Source organism: Lepidothrix coronata, unplaced genomic scaffold (genome assembly GCF_001604755.1).
Source record: "Lepidothrix coronata isolate B3197 unplaced genomic scaffold, Lepidothrix_coronata-1.0 Scaffold2, whole genome shotgun sequence".
NCBI classification, from domain to species: Eukaryota; Metazoa; Chordata; class Aves; order Passeriformes; family Pipridae; genus Lepidothrix; species Lepidothrix coronata.
The window spans coordinates 1,071,754-1,093,008 of record NW_016690182.1 but is presented as its reverse complement, the minus strand read 5'-3'; the positions used below and the strand labels follow the sequence as shown (position 1 = coordinate 1,093,008).

Below are 21,255 nucleotides of genomic sequence, written 5' to 3'. Positions count from 1 at the left end.
ACGTGGCAGAACCAGTTCTGGTGCAGATGGAGACTGTGTCCACTTTCCTGCCCTGCTGAAGCAGAGGGGTTTGCTCCATGACCTTATGCCTTCACTGGGGTGTATGTGAGCCACCTCTGGAACTGCATACCCCATTAAAGTTACATCCTACATAGCACTAGGCATCCTGCAGATGAGCAAATGCAGAGTTTTCCTGAATTCCTGTTCTGCTTGAGCACGTTCTCTGTGAAAGCAGGATCAGGCAGCTCTTTGAAAGGATTCATCTTTTTGCTCAAGAAAGATTATTTTTTTTTTCAAACTCCCTGGCCATCCCAGCTAAGTGTATGTTTGGTTTACAGAAATGCCAGTGCTCGGTGTCTTTCGCTGAGACATTCAGCCTTGCACACCCCTGTGGCACAGGGCAGGGTGCTGGTCAGGCAATGTGAGTCTGCAGCACTGCCATCAGTTTGGGAGGTTCTAGCTGATGAGATCTGATGAGATCTAAGAGGTGAGGTTACCTGGCATTTGGCTTCTAAAGTCCTCAGGCATCTTCTGGAGGCTACAAGAAGGCTATTTGCTGCTCAGAGCTAATATTTCTTTCTCTTGCTATGCTGTGTTGGCTACCTGGCCCTGAATTTCCATGGGGTTGCATCTTCAGGGAGGAGTTGCCCCTGGGCCACTCAGGGTTGGGAGTGCCCCAAGGAGGGGCTGGGAAGTTTGTGCACAGCCCAACACAGAGACACTCCAGCATGGATGGTTGTGATACAGCCAGCCCTGCCTATTTTAGTACAAAAGAAAGGAGCTTGTGATGGACCTGGTGCAGCCAAGTCCTTCCTCCTGCTTCTCAGACTCCTAAAGCATTGGGCATTGGGGCTCAAATTAGGGCAGCTTCTGAGACTGCTTCTGCAGGATGGGACCCCTGTTCAGAGACCAGGTGGCTCCTGAACATACAGGGTTTGGGCAGGCTTTGGGGGTCTCAGAGGCTTGGACCTCATGAGCATGCAGAGCCTTGAAGTATTTCCGACTTGCTTGGACACCCATGTGACAGTCACATGGGATTGATGTCTAGCAGGGACTGGCCTGCTTTTCCATGCCCTATGGGGAAAAAACTGTCACCATGTCCATGTCTGGGCTGGATCAGGCTCAGCCATGCTCTGCAGGTCTGGCCCAGCACAGCCCGTGGAGCAAGTCCAGCTTGCACTGCTGAGCCCGACACTCCGGGACGGTGTGGGTGCCTTGACCATGCAGTCACTCCATTTTTCCCCCTCCCAACAATGTGCTTGAGCAATGTGCCTGTTGTCAGCACACCCTGCTGCTCACGGTGTGTGGAGGAGCCCTCCAGCTCCCACAGGGTCAGCCTCATGTATGGCTGGGATGAGGAGCAAGGGAGCTCTGCGGCTTTGTGGCCTTTGCTTTTGTTCCTCTCTTAGTCTCCTTTCCCAGGATGGCATGGGACAAGCATGCCAAATCAGCTTCCTATCAGGTATGGGACAGTTGGCTCCCATCCAGTAGCTTAAAGGTAGCTGGAGAACCCAGGAAGGCTGAAATGCACAGGTTCAAAAACCCTCTGTGGTTTTCAGGAAAAACTCCACATGCAGAGTCAATAGTTGCAAGGTTTCTTTGGCTCTCAGGAGAGTTCTAACTTTGGACAAGGCTGTGAGTAAGGGATCTGATCTTGCTTTTTCACTACGTGCAGTAACAGAGTCAAGTTTCTGCTCTTTCACAGGGCAAAGGAAACTGAAACTCTTCCTTCGCGTGCTCTCGCCCAGCCTTCGGAAAAGTTAGACAGGAGCCAAGGCACCAGGCTGCAGTTTTCTTATGGTGCTTGTAAGAGCAATTTTGCTAATAGTTTATGCTAAAACTAGTTTTTAGTTGGACTTTTAAAAATGAATGGAAGTGATTCACCCACAGGTTCAATCCCAATATCTGTAATTGCCTGACTTGGTGTTCTGTCTGTAGCTTTTCTTGAGCTGTTTCCCTCCTTTGGAACGGGACACAGATCTCCCATGGTGTGTGGTGTGCAGGGATGTGGGGCTGATAAATGACCCACCTTCTATTTCTGAGCCATCAGGAATAATTTTCACTCTGAAGGTGGCTGGGTACCACTGGTCCCCTACCTGCTCAGTCCTTTCTAACTCTGGGCTGTTTTAAACAGCAGTTTGCAGCAGCCAGTGTGGTTTGCAGGGCTGGGTGAGACTGTGGGGACCCTGACAGTGTCAGCTGCATTCCCTTATCACTGCAGTCAAGGGATATTCCCCAAAATCTTTGCAGGGACATCGCTCTTGGATTTACAGTGTGCTGTCACCAGGGTGGACACTACTTGCAGCAGAAAGTGTAAGGCCTCTTATTCCACTGTCAAAGGACAGCAGCTCTGCAGGATTCCTGCTGACCTTAGAGGATCCTGAGTTACCTGTCCACTGGGGTATTTCTCTGTGGGGAGGGAAATAGCACTGACAACTTGCTCCATGGCTTGACTGTGATCCTGCAGAGCCAGCCAGCCAAGTGACAGATTTGACTCATACTGGGGAAGAAAACCTTGGTGAGACCTCGGTGTACAGCAGGAAGGGATGGTGGTGATTCAGTGGGGGCTGCTTGTCACGTCAGTGTGGATTGGGTGACTCAGTGAGCTCCTGCTTCTGGAGAACCTGTCCTTTGAACGAGCTCTAAGGCAACAGTGTGACCAGTCGTGGTCAGAGAAGATCACATGCCGTGTGGTGGGGCTGGGAGGGTTTGTTATCTCCTCTTGGTACGTGTGACCTGCCTCGCCTTCGGCAGTAGCAGCCTGCAGAAGGCAGTCTTCATTGCTCGTCCGTGGCTGATGCATAATGTGTTGTTAAACACACCTTGTGCCTCTCCATCAGGAAAAAACACCAAACAAACAAAAAAAATTTGGTCAAAGGTATGCCCACTTTGGTATGTAACAACACAGCCCTTTCCTCTGCGCTCGGACGGGCAGGACAGCAGCTGGCAGAGTGTCCTGCCAGCCCCGGGACCGGGCACAGCCCCGAGCTCGGACCCGCCACTGCCGCCTGTCCGCGGCCCCGCGGGCTCTGCCCCGGGGCTTCTAAAATCGGTCGTGTTCTTATGTGGATTTTTTTTTTCTTGGAAATACTGCAAACGTGAGGTCATCCTCATCAAAGCAGGGTCTGTTTCTAGTTTTGAGACCTTTCATGGAGGAGCTGAACTCGGAGGAGCAGGAATGGGACCACGCTCTGCCTGGGGAAGCGTAATTCGAAATGAATGAAGGAGAAAAGAAAACACAGACCGTGAATAAGATTTTCCTTCTGGTGCGTTTGGGGATCCTTGCAGGGAAGTGCCCTCTTTGTCGCAGGAGTGGCCGGAGCTGGTTGCTCCAGCGTCGCTCTCTGCTGGGTTTCTCCCACGTTTGGATGCGGACCGGAGAAGCCCACAGGCTGTCACACGCAACGTCATCCGGGGGAGCCCCGAATTTCACGGTGCATTTCCTATTCCCAGCCGACGAAGACCAGGCAGCGTTATGACGCTTCGCAGGACCCATTCCGGCACCGGCCGGTGCCAGTCACGCCTCCGAGGTGCCCGCGCACCCCTGAGGGGGCTCCCGGGGAAGGGGCTTGGCGGGCGGCCACCCCCCCGCGCCGCGCTTTCCCTGCGCGGCTGCCTTGAAACACAAGATTTGCCCCCAGCCCCAGCCCCGGCCCGTGTGTCGTCACCCGCCGCCCGCCTCGCCCATTGGCTGCGCCGGCGCGGCTGCGGCGGCCCCGCGACGCGCGGGGCGGGCGGGCGCGCGGCGATTGGCGGCGCGGGGGGACGGGCCGCGCCCGGGGGGCGCTCGGCGGCGGCGGCGGCGGCGGGGGACGGGCGGGGCGGCGATGACCGACCGAGCTCCAGGTAACCCGGCCGGGCTGCACTGACCCACCGCGGCTCCGGGGAACCCGGCCGGGCTGCACTGACCCACCGCGGCTCCCGGTAACCCGACCGGGCTGCAATGACCGACCGGGGCTCCCGCTAACCCGGCCGGGCTGCAGTGACCCACCGCGGCTCCCGATAGCCCCGGCCGGGCCCTGCGGCCGCCGGCAGAGCGCGATGCCCGTGGCCGCAGCTGCGGCGCCCCGTCTGTGCCGGCGATGGGTGGAGGATGCCGCGGGCAGGGCCGGGCTGCGCCGGTGCCGGGGTTGTCGCTGTGTCTCCGCGGTGCCGCTGCCGTGAGTGACACCTGTGCTGCCGGGCGGCCGGCGGTGGCCGGAGACCGGTGTCCTGCGGGGAGGGCTCCCCGAGCCGCAGAGCCGCGGCCCGGGCTGAAGTTGTGTCAGCGCCGGCACCGGCCATGAACGCGGCCGCGGTGCGTGTGTTCCCCGTCTCCCAACAATGCCGCCTCTGGGCTGCGCTTCTGCAGAGGAGTGAGAAATTCTGGGCTATAAATAACTCCGCCTTATCCTTTTTTTTAATTTTTTTTAAATTTTTTTTTAATACCTGTTATTGACAACGCGCATCCGATTGACCCGTTCAGCAGCACCTGCCAAGTTTTTCTCGAAATCCGTTCAGGGAAGGGTGGTCTCTCCTTGTGCGTGCCTGGTGGTGCCTGATGCCACACTGGAGCCAGTCCCTGTGCTGGGTTGTCCCTTTGTCCCAGACTTTTACACCAGGCAGCCGAGGGAGTGCTCCGGCGTGATGTCTGGCTGGTCCAGGCTCCCCTCCTCCGGGAAGGGGGGATGCGCTCGGCACGAGTGGCACCTCGGTTTGGTCATTGAGGCAGTTTTCAGATCCAGTTTTCACCGGTGCCAGAAACGAGCCGTGCTTTAAATGCAGTGAGGTATTGAATGTGGAAGGCTGAGGAAATTCAGGCAGCAGAAGCCATGGCTTCAAAGTGAGCGGCAGCTGAAAGAGATGGTGGGCCCGGGATGGGAAGAGTGGGGCTGTTTCGGGACTTGCAGCCCCAAGGGGTGACGAGCGGCTGGATTTTGCCTCTCCCCGCATGGCTCCGTTTGCGAGGTGGGCACAGTGCGTGCCAGCAGTGAACAGCCTGGGTGTCTGTGTTTGGCAGACGCTCCTAAAGGCTTTGTGTCTCTTTTGCCCCAGTTGCCCGGGGCTGCGGGAGAGGGGAGCCTGCTTTTTGTTGTCCTCCTGGGCACGGTCCGGGATGCGGTTCAGCACAGAGAACCTGGAGGCCGGAGATAAGCGTGGGCTTTGCTGAGCCGCTCTCAGACATGAACCGCCTCGGAGCGGGGAGGAAGAGGAGGAGGAGGAGGAGGACGGGCTGTCGGGAGGGCCGGAGCCAGGCTGTGCCTGCCAGCCCGAGGGGACAGGGAAGGGAGCGCTGCGGCTGGAGGGGTGATGACATGAGATCGTCTGCCCTGGCTCCTCTCGTGTGAATCCACCTTCTCCGTGGCTGTCAGACGGGGAGAAGGGGGCCCGGGCACATCTCCAGAGCTGCCCGGGAGGAGGATGCTCTGCCCAGGGAAGTGGGAAGTGGAAGTGGGGCACGTGGCTGCAGAGGAGCCTCAGGCTTCCAGTCACAGGTTACCCAGCGATGTGACCAGAATACAGAGTAAATCAGGAGTCGGCTGTAGTGGGTTTCAGGCCTGGCACGTGGGCTGGTGGGTTGTTCAAGGCCGAGGAGTGAAGGCTGCCGTGACAGGTTATTTGCATGGAAGGGAAGGATTGCCCTGAGCCCGGGTTTTCTGCCGTGAGCACAGGCTGGTGAGGGAGAGCGGTGCTTGCGGCTGCATGGGTTGGAGCTGCATTCCTAGAGCGTGGAATTGGGCAGAGGAGCTTGTGGCCCTCATGGTGTGGGGGGCTGGGGGTGCCTGACTTCATGGGTGAGGGGCTGCAGCTGCCTCTGGGCTGCAGAGGAGGTTGTGCTGTGAACTGAGAGCTGCATGGATGGCATTTCTTCACTGAGTGACTCTGGATAACTAAAAGTAAGTCTCAGTAGCTCCTGTGAGCCCTGAGCTCCTGTTACAGTATTAAGTTTCCGGCCTCATGGGCCACTGCTTGCAGCAGCAACAGTTTAGGAGGCAGCTGTGGCAGCAGTGCTGCAGGAGGCAATGCCCAGGGTGAGCTGCTTTGGCTGTCACAGGCCCTGGACTTGGGCCTCGTTCACCTCAGGGCTTCAGCACGAGCATGCTGGCTTTTTGTAGGGGCTGTCTGGTGGGGGCTTTGTACCCTCTAAACTAACAAGCCCAGTAGAACTGTGTAAGGGGGGGCCCACAGGAGAAAGCTTTACCTTTCCAAGTAGACTGTTCCCTGGGCAGTTTCTATGTAAGGATCTGACCAAAACTCAAAAAATGTGGAAGTTGGAGTCCAGATTGTCCTGTGTGTCCTGAGCCAGCTCACAAGGTCTGGAAAAACAAAACTGGGCACAAGAGATTGTCTTCCTCCAGTCTCCTGTATTTCTTTGCAGCTTTTGTACATGCAGTTGCAGGGATAGGTGAGGCACATTCAGCTCTGCCACATATTGTTGGCCATAACAAACCCAGCTCCTGTGTTAGCCTGGCAGCATTTGCTCCTAGAGGAGAGCCGGTTGGTGGGGATAGTCCCATTTCAGTTCCTGTTCCCTCTGCCTAAAGCCTTCTTCTCTTTTTCTTTTAATACTTTAATTGTGACTGTGGATCCAAGTGTTCCTGGAGCTGTCAGTGTTCTGGGATCAAAACCAGCTGGGAAGCTGAAGGTCTTTCAGATCTGCCTTCAACTCCTCCTTAATTTTAGCCATGTCTGCACAGAACTGGTCACAGGGGGGATGTTGCCAGATTTGGCTTCCGCTGCTGCTCTGGTTGGACACCCTGTGACTTTGGGACATTAACAGTGCTGTCAGTTTGTGCCTTGCTGGTTTGAGTGCTGATTTCTGTTCCTTGCTGTGCTACACAGTGGGCAGGCGAGAGCCCAGTGTGATCTTCCTCTTTCATTACTATCCTTAGCTCATGCCAAAGGTGCTTGAAGCTTTTCTCCCGGGAACTTAATGGGGAGGGCAGCAGTAGGAGGGGGAAGGAGGAACACGAATTAACTTACACCTGCAGAAATAAACCTTTTCACTTGCCAGTGCTATTTTGTGTTTAGCTAGCATTTTCTCCCTGCAGCTCTATTTTGCTTTTTACCTTTCAGACACAAACAGTTGAACTTGTGTATCTTCTCCTTCTTTTATGTAGGCTTTGATTTGCCTGTTACTTGAAGAATGGCATTAGGCCAAGTGGTAATTGGTAGGTTTCACTGGGCCCGGGTCAGCACAGGTAGAGACGCTGATGTGAACCTCTTATTTCAGATCTGCTGTCGCTGCTGTGTCTTCTGCTCCTAGGAGCAATTCTGTAGTGGAAAAATATGACAGAAGTATCTGTGGTTTGCTAGTGGTCAGGCTCAGTGCATGGAGTTTTGGAGATCTTTTCCAGGTGAATATCAGCAGCTGTGGCTTGTGTGCAGCGAACAGCAAGTGTAGCACTGTGCTTTGTTGGGGACAGCCCAGGGACCCTTCATTTTGCATGTTCAGTTGCACAGCTGCAGCTTAGCTCTGGCAGTGCCCTGTTTATGGGTTTCCTGAGTCAGGGAATTGGGCTGCAAGGTAGCACTCACCATCTCAACCAAGTGGTGTGGGACGTGGCAGGTGGGTACACCTTGCTCTGGACAAGCAGTGTGGGCGTCCACCCAGTCAGACCAGGAAGCCTTTGTGTGATCTTGTTGATGCAGTCTCATGTCCCCAGCTTTTGGAGCTCTTGACCCAGGAAGCTCTGTATGGGGGACAGGCAAGCCTACAAGCGTTCCAGGTCTTTGGCTTCTGGGCTGGGAGGATCTTTGTGTCAGCATATGCCACCAGCCCAACCTGCAAGTCTGATTCAGAGCAATGGGCTAAGTGCACCTCTGGGTGCTGGGATGTCCAGTGTCATATTGTCCCTTCTAGAGGCAGACTTGGAAATCATGTCCCTCTTAAACAGGGGCATGTCCTGCTCAGTTGGGAAACCTCTGCTGTGAATGTTGCTTTGTTTTGGTCTAAAGACTTACCAGCATGACTGTGTGCATTAAGTATTTAGGGGTAAAATAGTGTTGTTATATATTCAATGTGCTTATTTACCAATGTTATTTCTTGTTTTCAGTTGCTTATCTAATAGTGTATGGGCAGATGCAGCTGACTCCTGACTGATGCAGAGCAAAGCATATCTCTGCCCTGGAATCTTTGCTGCCAGTTCCACAGTGTGATTAGTTTTCAGTGCCTGCACGTGACAGGGCTGGCTTTGGGGCTCGGTGTGGTACAGGTGGGGGACACTCTGATATAGCACCATGTAAGGCTTGTAAAGATGGGGAATGGCACAGTTAAGGTTGGATACACATCCTTTACTCTTCTCTGGTCATGTGTACTCTTTTATTGCCATCAGAAGCAAATTAAGGCAGTTTGGACCCCAAAACATGTTCAGGGAATCTTTGGGAAAGTTTTACATGTTTCTTTGCTATCCTGAGGGTAAAAGTGTCCTTTTTCTGGGAAATGGAAGCAAAGATTTGGATGTGACCCCTTGACTTCTGAAAGTGATACCTTGCACATGGACCAGTGAGAGCTGTGCTGGGGTCCAGCTTGGCTTTGCCACAAGTCAGGGTACTGCAGTGTCATTTTTGTCCAGCTGTAGATCCCCTTAAGTCTGGAACAAGGTGCTACTTTGACATTGCAGTACAGCACAGACTCCAGAGCCGGACCATTCTCATTTCCCTTCTAATCTTCAAGTGTTGAAAATGCTCTGGCACCTTAGCAGGCTCAGCACTGCTCTGCAGGGTGTGTGCGCAGCCGGGTGCACGTGACTAGGGGAGTACTAAAACATCTTCTTTCCGTGTTACCTGGCTGTGCTCATTTCTCCAGATGGTGCTGTTGAAGGGGCAGCAGCTCTGTGGCCTCCCCAGACCCTGTCCATTTGCTGGCATCAAAAAACGAGTTTGCTTTATTTGGAAAGGGCACTGGAAAGTACTTCTGTGTGTGTCTCAAGGGGAGTGAAAGGCCTAATGTTTTCCGTTTTCTGTATCCTCCTTCTCTATTCCCTATTGTGAAGGAGAAAATCCTCCAGATCAGAAATTTTCCAGGCGCTTCCCTGCAGAGAGTCTTGATTCAACCTGCAGTGCCCAGATGCCAGCTCGTATTTATCAGGTGCACCCAGCCACTCCCCAGATGAAACACAGGGCTGCTGGTGCATGGTAAACCTGAGAGGGGAGAATGGAAGGCACACAATTAAAACCCTGGGCATTTGCTAAAACTGTTTTTAATGTCTCCTGCCCTCACAGGCAGAAGATTGTGGACTTGGATTTGGGATGCTCTTGAAGTGTCACCAGAAAAGCTGTCAAATATGTGCATGCAGAAATGGAGGCTTGGAAAATGCTTTTAATTGCGATTCTGCTCTGCACAACACAGATTGTCATGCTTTGAGCTCAGGTTTGTTTGTATCAGGGACAGACATTGATACCACAGCTCCTATTGGTGCATGAATATTTCAACGACTGAAACGATGCCTGCCTGCTCCAGAAAAGAGCTGCTTACATCCTCCTTTGATCTTTTTAGCAGGCCTAGCCAGCTCAGGTTGGCATCCCGGTTATTTATTTCCTACAGATATGGTCTACATTAGCTGTGCTGTGTTATGACTCTCCTCTCTTCGTTCCAGAGACTTTGGAAATTCAAGTTGGGAAGAAGTAAGATTTTTAGCAAGGAAAAAGACTAAAGCAGACAGATTTGCTCCCTGGTTTGTTTCTTTTTGAGGAGGCTCCTTGCACTTCATAGGATGCATGGAACAGAAAGAGGTGGGGTAATATTTGGAAGTATCTAGAGTGGCAGTCTGTGGGGACAGTCTTCCCTTTCATTTCTGCCCCACATCCTGTCCCACACCTTCTGTCCATGCTCTTGTTCCCTCTCACTAGGGGAATGCAGAATCCTCCTTTCTAGTGGCATTAGTGAATAATGTTAAGCACTTCAGAAGGAGTAATCTGGGAGTGGAGTCTTATTCTTTTCTGCAGGATATTGACAGTTCACACACAGAGGTTGTGTCCTGGACCCTTTCTGAAAGCTGCAGTCCTACTGAAATGCTGGAACTACTGCTACCTTTGTGGGTTTCGGAAGTAAATTGTCCACAAAACATCTAAGACCTGTAATGCAGACAGTGAGAGCTTTTGAGCAATGTGTTCTTCAGGGCATGGTCGATCTTCTCCCATGGTCTGTGGTGCACTCTGGACATGCAAGGGTGAATGCCAGGCTTCTTCATGGAATAAGGAAAAGCAATAGGAATATGGATATGAGGTAGTTTTCCAGTTCTAAGTCCTTGATGTGGCAAGATTTCTGTCCTCTCACTTTTTAGTGAGCAACAGCACGTGAATGAAGTTTCCAGGCCTGCACATGACACAAGGTCTGTTACCAGATTCTTGAGTACTTTTTGAGCTGTGTTTCATGGTGTTTGCATTGCTGATCCCAGCAGAATGGCAGATCTGTTGGCCTCATGGGTACAGCTATACATAGGTGTGATTCTCTGTTTGAGGACTGAATCTATTGCAGTGGTTTTCCCAAGTGTAATTGCTTGTGTACTGGAACAGAAATTACCCATAGCTGTGTGTGTACCCCAGGAGCAGTCTGGTAAACATAATCTAAAAGTCAACCCATAATAGGACTTACTTTTGGGCAAGGAGAGGTAAAAATTGTGCTCTTGCATATTCCAAACAGCCTCTAAAGTATAAGTTCTCATTAGACTGTTGGTTTTTGTTGGTGGGATCATTGCAGAAGATGCCTTGCACTGGTCTGCCCTGCAGTGTTGGTGAGGCATTGTGCTGTGATCCACGGAGCTGGCCATGTCTGACCACCCGTGCCCTCAGCCATGGAAAAGGCAGCTCAGGCTCTCTCCCGCTGTGCTCGCTGGAATTTTGAATGTTGGTGCCAGAAGGCAGTGAGCAGTAGGTGCATGCTTCAAACATCTTTTCTGCACTCTGAGGATCTCAAAGCATATTTTCTGTGAAAACTCTTTTAAAGATTTACAATAAATGGCTTAAGGTCAGGCCTGGAAAAAACCAAGAGATGTGTGAAGGCAGGGCCTGACTGCTCCAGGGGAGGCTGGATGCCAGGTTGACTCCTGTCAAACACGCTGGAAACAAAAGGATGAAGTCAGATGCCCAAGGTCATCGGTAGGGTGCTGTCATAGCGATGGAAGACAGCAGTTAGAAGCAAACATGATTGAATTTTTGTGTCCTGAACTCGCTGTGGGGAATAGGGGTGTTGGTGTGGCCGAGGACATTGAAAACCTAGGCTAGAAGGTGCCTGAGTGGGTCCATTTCAACTAACGAGGACAATTTACGGTGAAACGTTACTTTCTGTGTCCTTTTCCAAAGCAGACCTGTGGTTCTTCCATCCAGCAGTGCCAGGGAGAGAAGAGCACTGGCACCCCGAGGCCACAAGACTCATTTGAAACACACAAGCTGAAGGAGGGACATGTTGGATGGCAAATTGCTATTTGTGATATGTTAGGTGTTAAATGCATTGGAACAGGGAGCTTTTTAAAGGGTCTGGATTTAGGATGTGCTTGTGCTTAGCAGACATGTTCTGTTCTGTGAGTGTTCTGAGCAAAGAGACAAGGCCCCCCACCCCCTGCTCAGGCTGGTTGCCAAGTGAGTGTTGTCAGGTAGCCATTACATGCTACACAGGTGGCCACGGGATTTGCAATGGGAGATGCAGGGGTCCCAGTGGACTGGGGATTTAGGGGTGTTTTAGGCACTTTGCATTGCATTTCGCTTGTGAGTGTTTGGGAGGGGTGTCCTTGTACGCGTATATATCATATGCAAATATATTTTGAGTTGTTGTGTGTTTCGTCTGAATTTAGAAAAGGAGTGATTTGGATAAAGAATTCTCCAGGAAATGCTGCTTTTGCAAGCACAGGCCTCTTGACTGTGATTTGGGGGGGAGGAGGGAGTGGGAATGAGGGGGAGGTTCACTGAGGTTTTCTTCTTTTCTTGTAGCGTTTTGGGAAAACTCCAGCCAAGGCCCACATACAGTCGGATGAATCAGCCTACTTTTGCCATAAGTAATTGGCAGTTCTAGCTGCAATGCAGTTTTGATGTATGGCTAATACACTTTTCCTTGGTTTAATTGAGAAGAAACACTGCAGTAAACGCAGGATGTCGAGTTAGGCTTTGTATGGAGAATTCGAGCTAGTAGAGAGATATTGTAGGCTGCTTCTTGAGAGGTTGGAATTTGCTGCAAATTATATTCCATACTCTAGTCTGAAGGCTGTCATTGCTGTTCATCTACTATAGAAAATACATTTCCTGTCTCATACACGTGTAGAGAGCACTGTAAGTTGGCACATGGCACTGTTCCTCAGTGCAGGATTTCCTTGGAAGAGTCTGATTTTGTAACAACTTAACAAAATATTCATGTTCTTAGAAGAGTGACTGTTCCTGTGCTGACAAATAAAGCATTTTGGCCTTCTCATATTCCTGTAACAAAATGCAATTCTCTTGTTTTCCAAAGCATCTGGTGCCAATTCAGACTCAGAGGTTTCAGTGTCTGCTGCAGGATTTCCACTGGGCTCGGAAAACTTACCAGACAAGCTCAGCATTCACCACTGGAAGTATCTGGAGTAACTGGAGGGCTTTCTTGTCCTGGAAACAGGACATGTAGCAGTTGCCCTTGGCGGGCTAAGACTTGCCAAATGCCTTTTATTTCCTGTTGGAAACCTATTTTTACATGGAAGGACTCTATTACTTTCACCACTGTAGTATCTGTTGGTAAATATTTGCTTTAATAACATACACTTCACTTTAGCAGAATAACAACAGTGCAGAGAAATAAGTGTGCTGTACTGGGGCAGTAGCATCAGTGTTCTTTTACAGTGTTTTCAGTGGTAAATACCATACCTGTTATTTTCATAGCATTTTAAAATTCATTAGAAACAAGTCCCTTTGAGGAACCTGTAGTCACAAATGTGATTAACTCAGCCTTGGAGTTTTAGTCATGGCCAAAGATGCCCTAAATGTTGTCTAAACAGAGAGAACAAGCCTGACCTCAATTTATTCTTTCATGGGATTGCTTCATATATGGGCATCATGTGGCCTTCCTCCCTCCACTTGTTCTGGGGGAGGGAAACAGGCAATAAAAATACAAATAAAGTCTTCATAGGGGGCAAATGAAACAGTTGGCTGTGTAGTAGTTTACACCTGAAGTGAAACACAAAAGTGGCTGATTTTGCCCTGTACTTTTTAGAGTACAGAGGGGACTCTTGGATGTTTGAAGATGCAAACACATAGAAAGTGGAATGGTATCTCTTTTCCCTGCATGCTTAGCTGAGCAATACTCCTGCTTGCTTGGTTCAGTGTGTTATGTGTGTCTGGAGAGGGATTATACCCAGGCCAGTTGGGCTGAAGTTTGGTCTTTCTCCAGTTCACTGGACAAGTGTTTTACATCGTCTTCAGCGTAACTTTAAATGGACATTATTTTACCCTGTTCTGGAAAGGAGCTGGTATTTCTACAACTCATGCTGTCGTGTAAGTAACCTTTTTCTTTTCTGAACAAGGTCATTACATCATGATGCAGTAATCCTCTGCCTGTGGGATAAACCATCCTCTCTCTGTGTCTCTGTCTGCTGCTCTTATCTGTGTTTGTTCTTTCTTAAAGTGTGCACAGTGGGGAGGAGACATAAGGGGTGAGAAAAAGTTTTGATTCCGGCCTGTTAAACTATGTTTAGAGAGAATAATGCATGGGTTGTGAGATGCAAAGGGCTGTTGTCTCTCAGAGCTATTGCTTTGATACTGTATCCACAAAGAGACGCTCCATAGTCTTAAGTCAGAAGAGCCTGAGGATGAAATTACACCTTTGCCAGGCTATGACAGGTTAAACTTCATGGAGATGCAGGTAGCAAATTATCCACAGACTGAATTGCAAAGGAGGGCTTTAAAATGGGCTTTAAACTCTGCTGGGGAGATTAAGTGGATAAAAATAGTTAGTTCTTGTGTCCCTCATTTTGTCTGTAGCACTGAAAGCAATCTAAGAAGGAAGGAGGGACAATGTTGTTGTCTTGGTCTCAGCCCAGAGGAACCTGAGGGATGGAGCCACTGCTGGTGGAACGAGAAATGTGGGAGCTGCCGGCAGGCCCCAGCCTTCTTCTTGCCTGTCCCATTCCCTGGCCATTGGACTAAGCTGCCTCCCTCCCTACTGCAGTTTCTAATTTGTCTTGGATGTGTCTGTGTGCTTTTTCCTAAGTCAGTTTAGACCACAGTGTATCATTCATGCCTACCCTGGGGTGTGCCCAGTGGAGTGTGGTTCATAACTATTTTTGATTCATTTACAAAGGGGGTAGGTGACGTGGTTGCCTAGACAGCAGGGACTGGACTTGGTGACCCAGTGGGTCTCTCCCAGTCCTGTGTTCCTATGTAACCTGAGGTGATGACATCTAAGCTGCATCAAGATGCCAGTGATGTAATTTCAGACTGTCTGGCCTGAGCGCCAGCCCAGGCAGGGAGGCTGCACATGTGTAAAATGGGATGAAGCAGAAGAGAGGCAGGGCTTGATTCAAAATGAAAGCAGTTAACTGAGCAGAGTACAGCAGATGGATTAGTTGTTAATTCCATCTTTCACCTGCTCTGAGAGGAAATAGCCTATACTTATTTCACTGTGCAGCTCCAAGGTCTGTTGCAGATGAAGACAAATAACTAAGTTGAGTCATCAGGTTGTAGTGTCTCAACAAACTACTTAAAAAGATGTCAGGTTCTCACTGTGGGTGGATGTTAAAGTAGCACAGCTATCAGAGAAACGCATCTAGAATCACATGAAGACTTCGCTGTGTCATGCAGTGGTGGAGCACACGTCCTCCAAGCTGAAGTGATAGACGCCTGTAGCTGTCAGCAGGACAGGACGATGATGGACACCTTGCAGGGCGTGGGCACATCTACACTCACATGCCTTTACAGCTCTCAGAGCAGACACGTGCATAGAGTCGCTTGGAGTGCAGGCAGAGGAGCTCAGATCGGGCTGTGCCCATGTGGAGACTTGGCTGTGGCTGAGCAGTCCCAATTCCAGTCAAAAGGGACACAGTAACAGTCACTATATCCTCATGATAATATTTCTGTGGTTTGTACTTGTCCCTAATTTATTAAATCCCCAAATCCAAGGGTCATTTTACAGAGATTACATGGCTGACAGCATTTTTACCCATGTTTCAGCTGTGCTGCCACTGTTGATGGAAACAGGCTCTGTACAGTTTGGTCCAATGTCAGTGTTTTAATGGAGGAGGAGAGATTATTAATTAGATTAATTGATTATGCTCTTATATCATTATCTGTTACTAGAAAACTTCTAGCAAATGAGTTTGTACTACATTTGCGTTACTGGTTTGCTTCTGTTGAATTCAGAACTTCTGTTGAGTGCAGGGTTTCAGTGCAGTGCAGATCAGAATCTTTGGACTCAAATTCCAAGGGGACGACTATGTTGTAGGAAAACCATGTTCACAGCAGGAATTCCCAGCTGTATTGTTGTGATAGCTTTGACTTTTCTGCCAGGCTAAATTTCAGAGCAACATTGATTTTTATTTCTTCATGCAACTTGTGATTTGCTGAGTTACAGCTGACAGCAGCATTCCCCCATCCTTAGGGTCATTCTGCATACGTGTGCGTGTTTGAAAGCTGCAGAATCACATCTTACAAAGAAAGTCCTCTAAACATGCTTAGCCGAGTGTAATACCTTTCCTTTTCCACCTAGTTTTCAAGGCAAATATTACAAAAACAACTTTCAGTGCTTTGATGTGGGCTCCTAATTTTCTCATTGATGCTATTAATATTGCATGCCCAGTTGCTCCGTGGTGGGTGTCAGCGCTGTGTAACAGCAGCCATCTGTGAGAAAGGAGCTGCTTCCTGGCGTGGAGTAAAATTTAGGCCAGCTGTGGATGCTGGAACCACATCTTAGAGACTGTTCCTCTGGGCTCTCCTTCCCTGTGCTTTGCCTGAGACTCGGCACTGAGCAGAATTTCTGGTAGGCAGGATCCCACAGCCTGGGGAGCTGCATTTCTGTATTAATGTCTGAGCTTCACACTGAAGGCAGAAGGAGGGGCCTGAATTATTGCCACACTGGGCTTGTGCTGGTGTCATTCCAGAAAGCTGGTTCCCCTCAACTCAGGGACTCGCCCGTGCTCTTGTTCAGTTTGAGCAATACTTAAAACTTGATGTGTCACCCTGCACCTGTTCAGCACAAGTGGTATTTTATGGGTCTAGTAAAACAAGTGAAAATGTAATTGCAGGTCTGGCCTGATACTTTATGGGAAGACAGTTTTCCTGTATTTTTTCCTGTGATGTTTGGAAAAATCTTACCACTCTCTCCTTTAGCTTTAATTTCTAGACATATAAACAGGATAGAATTGAAAGAGCAGGGGAAAACAAACTCCAAGCAGCATCCTAGGTAAGTCTTAGATATAGAGGATGTGTGTCTTGCCACATCTTGAATTGTTTTGCAGTCAGGCTTCTGGGACCTGAATGGATTTTCAAACCTGTGTCAGGGCTCAGTGGTCGGGTTGCTGTCAGCAAAAAGAAATCTGTCACTACTGTTCCCTTAGTCTGAGTTAACTATCTGGGCGCTTAATGAAACACCTGCTGGCCTAGAGGCCAGTCCTTATGAAAAATAATGGCTTTTGGCCAAGTTCTGCCTCCAATTATATGGCCTGATTTCAAGTTCTCATTTAATTTACAGAAATGAGGTTTATAAAATAGCTGTGTTTAATAACACATCGATCCTCATGTTCGTATGGCACCTAAAGAGCATTTGCAATTGGAACGTGGTCTGAAGATTTCTGTTGTTCTCCAGCACATGTCCATTCTTTCTGTAACTCCTTTCAAAGTCCTTTGCCTCTCACAAGATTTCCTTTCTCAGGAGGTCTTGGGACAGGCATTTTGTGCATGGCTGCAGATGTAGGTCCAGTCACTCAGAAAAGAGCTTCTACTCTGGAGGTGCTTCCTTATAGACAGGAAAGAATACGTGGTTCTGCACTCCATGTGACCTTTGGAGGAATGGAAACTTTTTTCTATGAGGGCAAACAAACCTTTGCAAAGACTTGGGAAGTGATTCATCTCCATTTACACAGTCTGCAGTATCAGCTTGTGAGACTAGGATCATATGTTGCACCTTATTATATAATGTTCCTGAATGTAAATCAGATCAAGACACTCTTACAGTTTGCAGCAGCCAAAGTTATATTAGTGCTGATGATAATTGCTAGAAGAGTATAGTGGTCTACCCAGATAATAATGGCTGAGTTCCATCAGTAACATGGGACACTCACCTTCTGATAAAGGGCCCAGCTTTCAACTGTTGTGAGACTGTTGAGCTTAGAATGGTACAAGCCCAGAAAACTGGCACAGAATCTGCCTTGGTGGCTGGTTGCATACTGGCCACGTGAAAATTTTTTGTGGGATCAGAAGACAGATCAGAAGGAGGTTTACGATTTTTTTTCCTCAGACTTCTCTGTCATAGAAATCAGTGGAACTAGTCAAAGGGCAACTTTCCTCTTCAGCTCACAAGTCATCAAAGATGTGTATTATTTGATATGAATCCTGTTTCATACTTAAAGGAATGCAGTCCCAGATCCTTAAGCAGGTCCCAGTTTTTCCATTGCAAATACCAGAACCACTGTTTAAAACCTGCTGTGGTGTTGTCAGAGGTCAGGACCCGAATGATCTGTGGAACCACCAGGAGCTTGTTTGGTTGGAAGGGACCTTAAAGACCATCTAATTCCAACCTCCTGCCATGGACAAGGACACCTCTCACTAGACCAGGTTGCTCAGAGCTCCATCCGACCTGACCTTGAATACTTCCAGGGATGAGGCATCCACAGCTTCTCTGAGTGACCTGTTAAAAATATGGAATACTTCACAAGTTTAGGTGGGTTCTTGATACTGAAGATGTTAAACTTGGCCAGGCCCCAAGGGTAATGTGCGGGTGTGTGTGCTCAGTAAGCCTGAGAAACTCCTGCTTGGCCGATGAATAGAACTACTTGCTCTCCACATGGATGGTGAGGCACATGCAGCCGGAGCTGGATTCCCATGGGAGCTGAGCACTGCCTTCCGTGTGCACCCGAAATGGGCAGTAATTTCTCTGGTGCATTACTGAATCCCATCATATTCTTTGAAAGCAAATGAAAGAGGTTTTGGTCATAGTTGGCAAGAAGTTTACGGATAAGATATTCAGCACAGGAATTTGGTTCAGGGAAGTCCAGGTATGGATTCAGGTGGAGGCCTTGCATGAGGAGCAAATGAGCTGTGCAGTGAGGTCTGGCAGTGTTTTCTGATCTTGTTGTCAAATACAACAACAAGAGGTGATGGCTTGGAATAGAATTAAGTATTTCTAGGAGAAGCACAAAATGTGTTCTATTTTCAAGGTGTGCCTTAATGCCACATCTTAGATTTTCCTTGATAGCATTTCTAACCAGCAGGCCCTTATCCATTCTCTACTGGTATTAGTTGCAGCTTAATGACACATAATTAGATTGGTTCTTTATCACTCAACTTGCCAAGTCGTTTATCTCTTGAAAGACAGGATGGAGAGGAGAATTTATTGCCTCATTGTCTCTTGATGTTCTGCCGCAAAGGCACATTTTGCCAAAGCCTTTGGGAAGGTGCATTATCAGGAATTGCAGGCGATTGCACACCTAGAAATGGAGGTGTTGCACACTGCCTGCACTGATAATCTGCCCGAGTCCTTTTAATGTCACATTACCCTACGTCCACAGGGTTTGGTAAAAAGGAGATTAGTGAGAAAGCTGGATGAGAAACACTTAATTTCTGCTGTGTGCACATACATACACATAAATTGGATTTTTGACAGCTGTTGCCAGCAAGTAGTTAAAGCAGATTTTTTACTGAGGGTAGTTGTGTAAAGAGTAGAGGTGTGTAATTCCTGGGGCACCAAAACAACTGCATGTCCTTGTAAAACATCCTCCTCCAGCTACAAGAGGAGGCTCTCTTGTAGCCCCCTTTAGCTACTAGAAAGAAGTTCTGGGCTTGTCAGAAAAATGGCAGCAGCCTGACTTTAATTTAGAAATCCTCTGATTTGAGTGGTGTAGACACCCAGTGTAAACGTGCTTGTGCAAATTCCAGCCTTAGCTGTGATCCATTTTGTGCAATTAGATTGTCAAATTAAGTAATATTGGCTGCTGAAAGAGTTAGGCCAGCTTTAGATGTGTTGACATTACAGTTTAGATTGTAGTAAGTAGTTTTCTAAGGAAGCACTTGACCAGTGTTTTCCATGTTGACAGTTTGGGGGAAGGAGCTGAAGGGAAGGTGATGAATTCCAGTAGATCCAAGTCCTGGTGGTCCTCTTCTCCACTCTGGTGAGAGTTACTGTCCATAGTGCCAAGCTGGAAGAATGTCTGCCTCAGCCTTTGTCACTGTGAGGTTGGAAAGTTATCCCAAACCCCTTTGGTGGCACTTTAGGCTAAGTCAGCAGATGCTACATAGAAATGGTTTAGTAGAGACACATCTTCCTCTCTGCCAGCATCTCTGGGTGAACAGTAGCTTTTGGCAGAAGGGCTTCTTCAAATAGTCTCCTGGGACACAGCGATGTCACAGCGCTGCCTTTGCATATTAGGAGTGTGTGGCCCTGTGCCCATCTCCAGAGCTCTCTTAAAAAGTTCTAGGCCAAGATCATCAATCACTTGTTATAACTCACATGTTGTGTTTGGAAGAACTGATTTGTGTAGAATCCAGCATCACAGATTCATAGGAAGGATAGATCCAAGTTGCCTGTGGCTTATGTGTCAGAAAGCCATGATAATACTGGAAAATAGCAGCAATCTCTCACCTTCTACCTTTTGTAAGCACTCACCAGCCATTAATTAATTAATAATCCGCACAGAATCCCTGGGAGTTGGCCAGCAGGCTGGTTCTGTGTTGGAGGGAGGTTGAGTGGAGATTCTGACATGCTTAGATTCTCGTCTCGTGATACCCTGGTCACTGTGTGTACACAGCACCACTTCCAGGTAAGTGGAACCTGAGCTCTCCCTCTTGAAGGGCCAGGTAGGAAGTGGTTTTCTCTTCTATATCTCCCTGGCACTAAGATCTTTTAAAGCTTTTTAGAAAAGAATGGGAGTGGAAGAAATGCTATTAAGTTTTCACAGAGGAATGGAAAAACTGTGCTGAGGAATCTGGATCCCCTGCCTGCAAGGCTGGTACCTGCATTCAGCCCAGGTTTCCCACTCCTGTTAGCAGCCCAAAGCCTGCACTTTCTTCAGATGCTCTCTGAGGAAACAGAAACGCTCTTCCCTCTCTTTCTTGTCATCCTTCTGATGAAGCCTTCCAGAACAGTGGCATATTCCCATGAAAAGATTCTCTTTCAAGCCACTGACATGTAACTTGCTGAAAAATTCATGCCCAGCTCCAGTCAGAGACCTTGGCTTTCCCAGGAGCTTGGCCTGTGCCTGTCAGATTGCAACATGCCTGCAGGGAGGCAGGATCTGAAGTACAGGATCAGTCCCAAGTGACCAGGGATTTGTTACAGAGTAATTGTAGCCACTGAGAAATGAGAGAATTGAGGCACATTGTGATTATGCAATCGGCCAGAGTCCCCTTGATAAGTCAGTTACAGAGCAGAAGAGAACATCAAATTCCTGTAATTTCTTCCTGTGCTCCTGCACAGGGAGGTGAGACGGGAAGAGTCCTTCTCATTGTTGGATTTGATTTGGACATTGAAGGCTGTATTTTTAAAAGGCCTCAACTCTCATTGAGAAATTATGGGGATGTCAAGAGTAATTAATTTTTGGAAAGAAATCAGGCACTAAGTGATGTAGCAGAAGGGGATCAGGGGCTGCAGACATGCAGAGGGGATATGGGCAATGCATGTAGAGTATTCAGTGAGGAGTGGGATCGGGTACACCTGCCCCCTAGAGCTGCAAGCGAGTGTTTGAATGTCAGAATGTGAAGGTGAACACAGCAGAGGGTGTGCACCTTTCCAAGGGCAAGGCAAGAGTGTGGTACATAAGAGTTAGTGCTGCAAATACGTGATAGCTCAAGATAGAGGGATGATGGCGTGAACTTTCCACAGACCTGTATCTGCACTGGGCTGTTCTGGATGGTGGAGACCTAGCAAGTGCAGCAGTACACTAGGGCAAAAGATGATTTTGCTGTCACTGTTTCCAGCTGACAGTGATTGCTGTTCCCTGGAGTACCGGAGATGCTTTGTACAATTTAATTCAGAATATAGATTTGATATATTAGATGCTCTGTGTACGGGGGGCAGAATCAGGGCACTTCAGTTGCATTTTTTAGCTGGAGAGCTTACAACTGCTAGTGGTGAATGCTTGGCAGCAAGAGGGGAAGTTTGGGCTCCTG

General features: G+C 48.8%; 1 protein-coding gene across 3 annotated transcripts in view; it reads left to right on the top strand.

Annotated features, from left to right (window-relative positions):
* Positions 1–3,781: 3,781 nt before the first annotated feature.
* PAK3 (p21 (RAC1) activated kinase 3) overlaps positions 3,782–21,255 on the top strand; it is a 59,965-nt gene continuing 42,491 nt past the window's right edge. The window contains exon 1 of one of the 3 annotated variants that reach the window (XM_017815724.1): positions 3,782–3,846. The gene's annotated coding sequence lies outside the window, so the exon portion shown is untranslated. Of the gene's footprint in view, positions 3,847–4,139; positions 4,161–4,280; positions 4,298–21,255 lie in introns of those variants that run through there. The other 2 variants (XM_017815744.1, XM_017815762.1) reach the window with 2 other exon arrangements.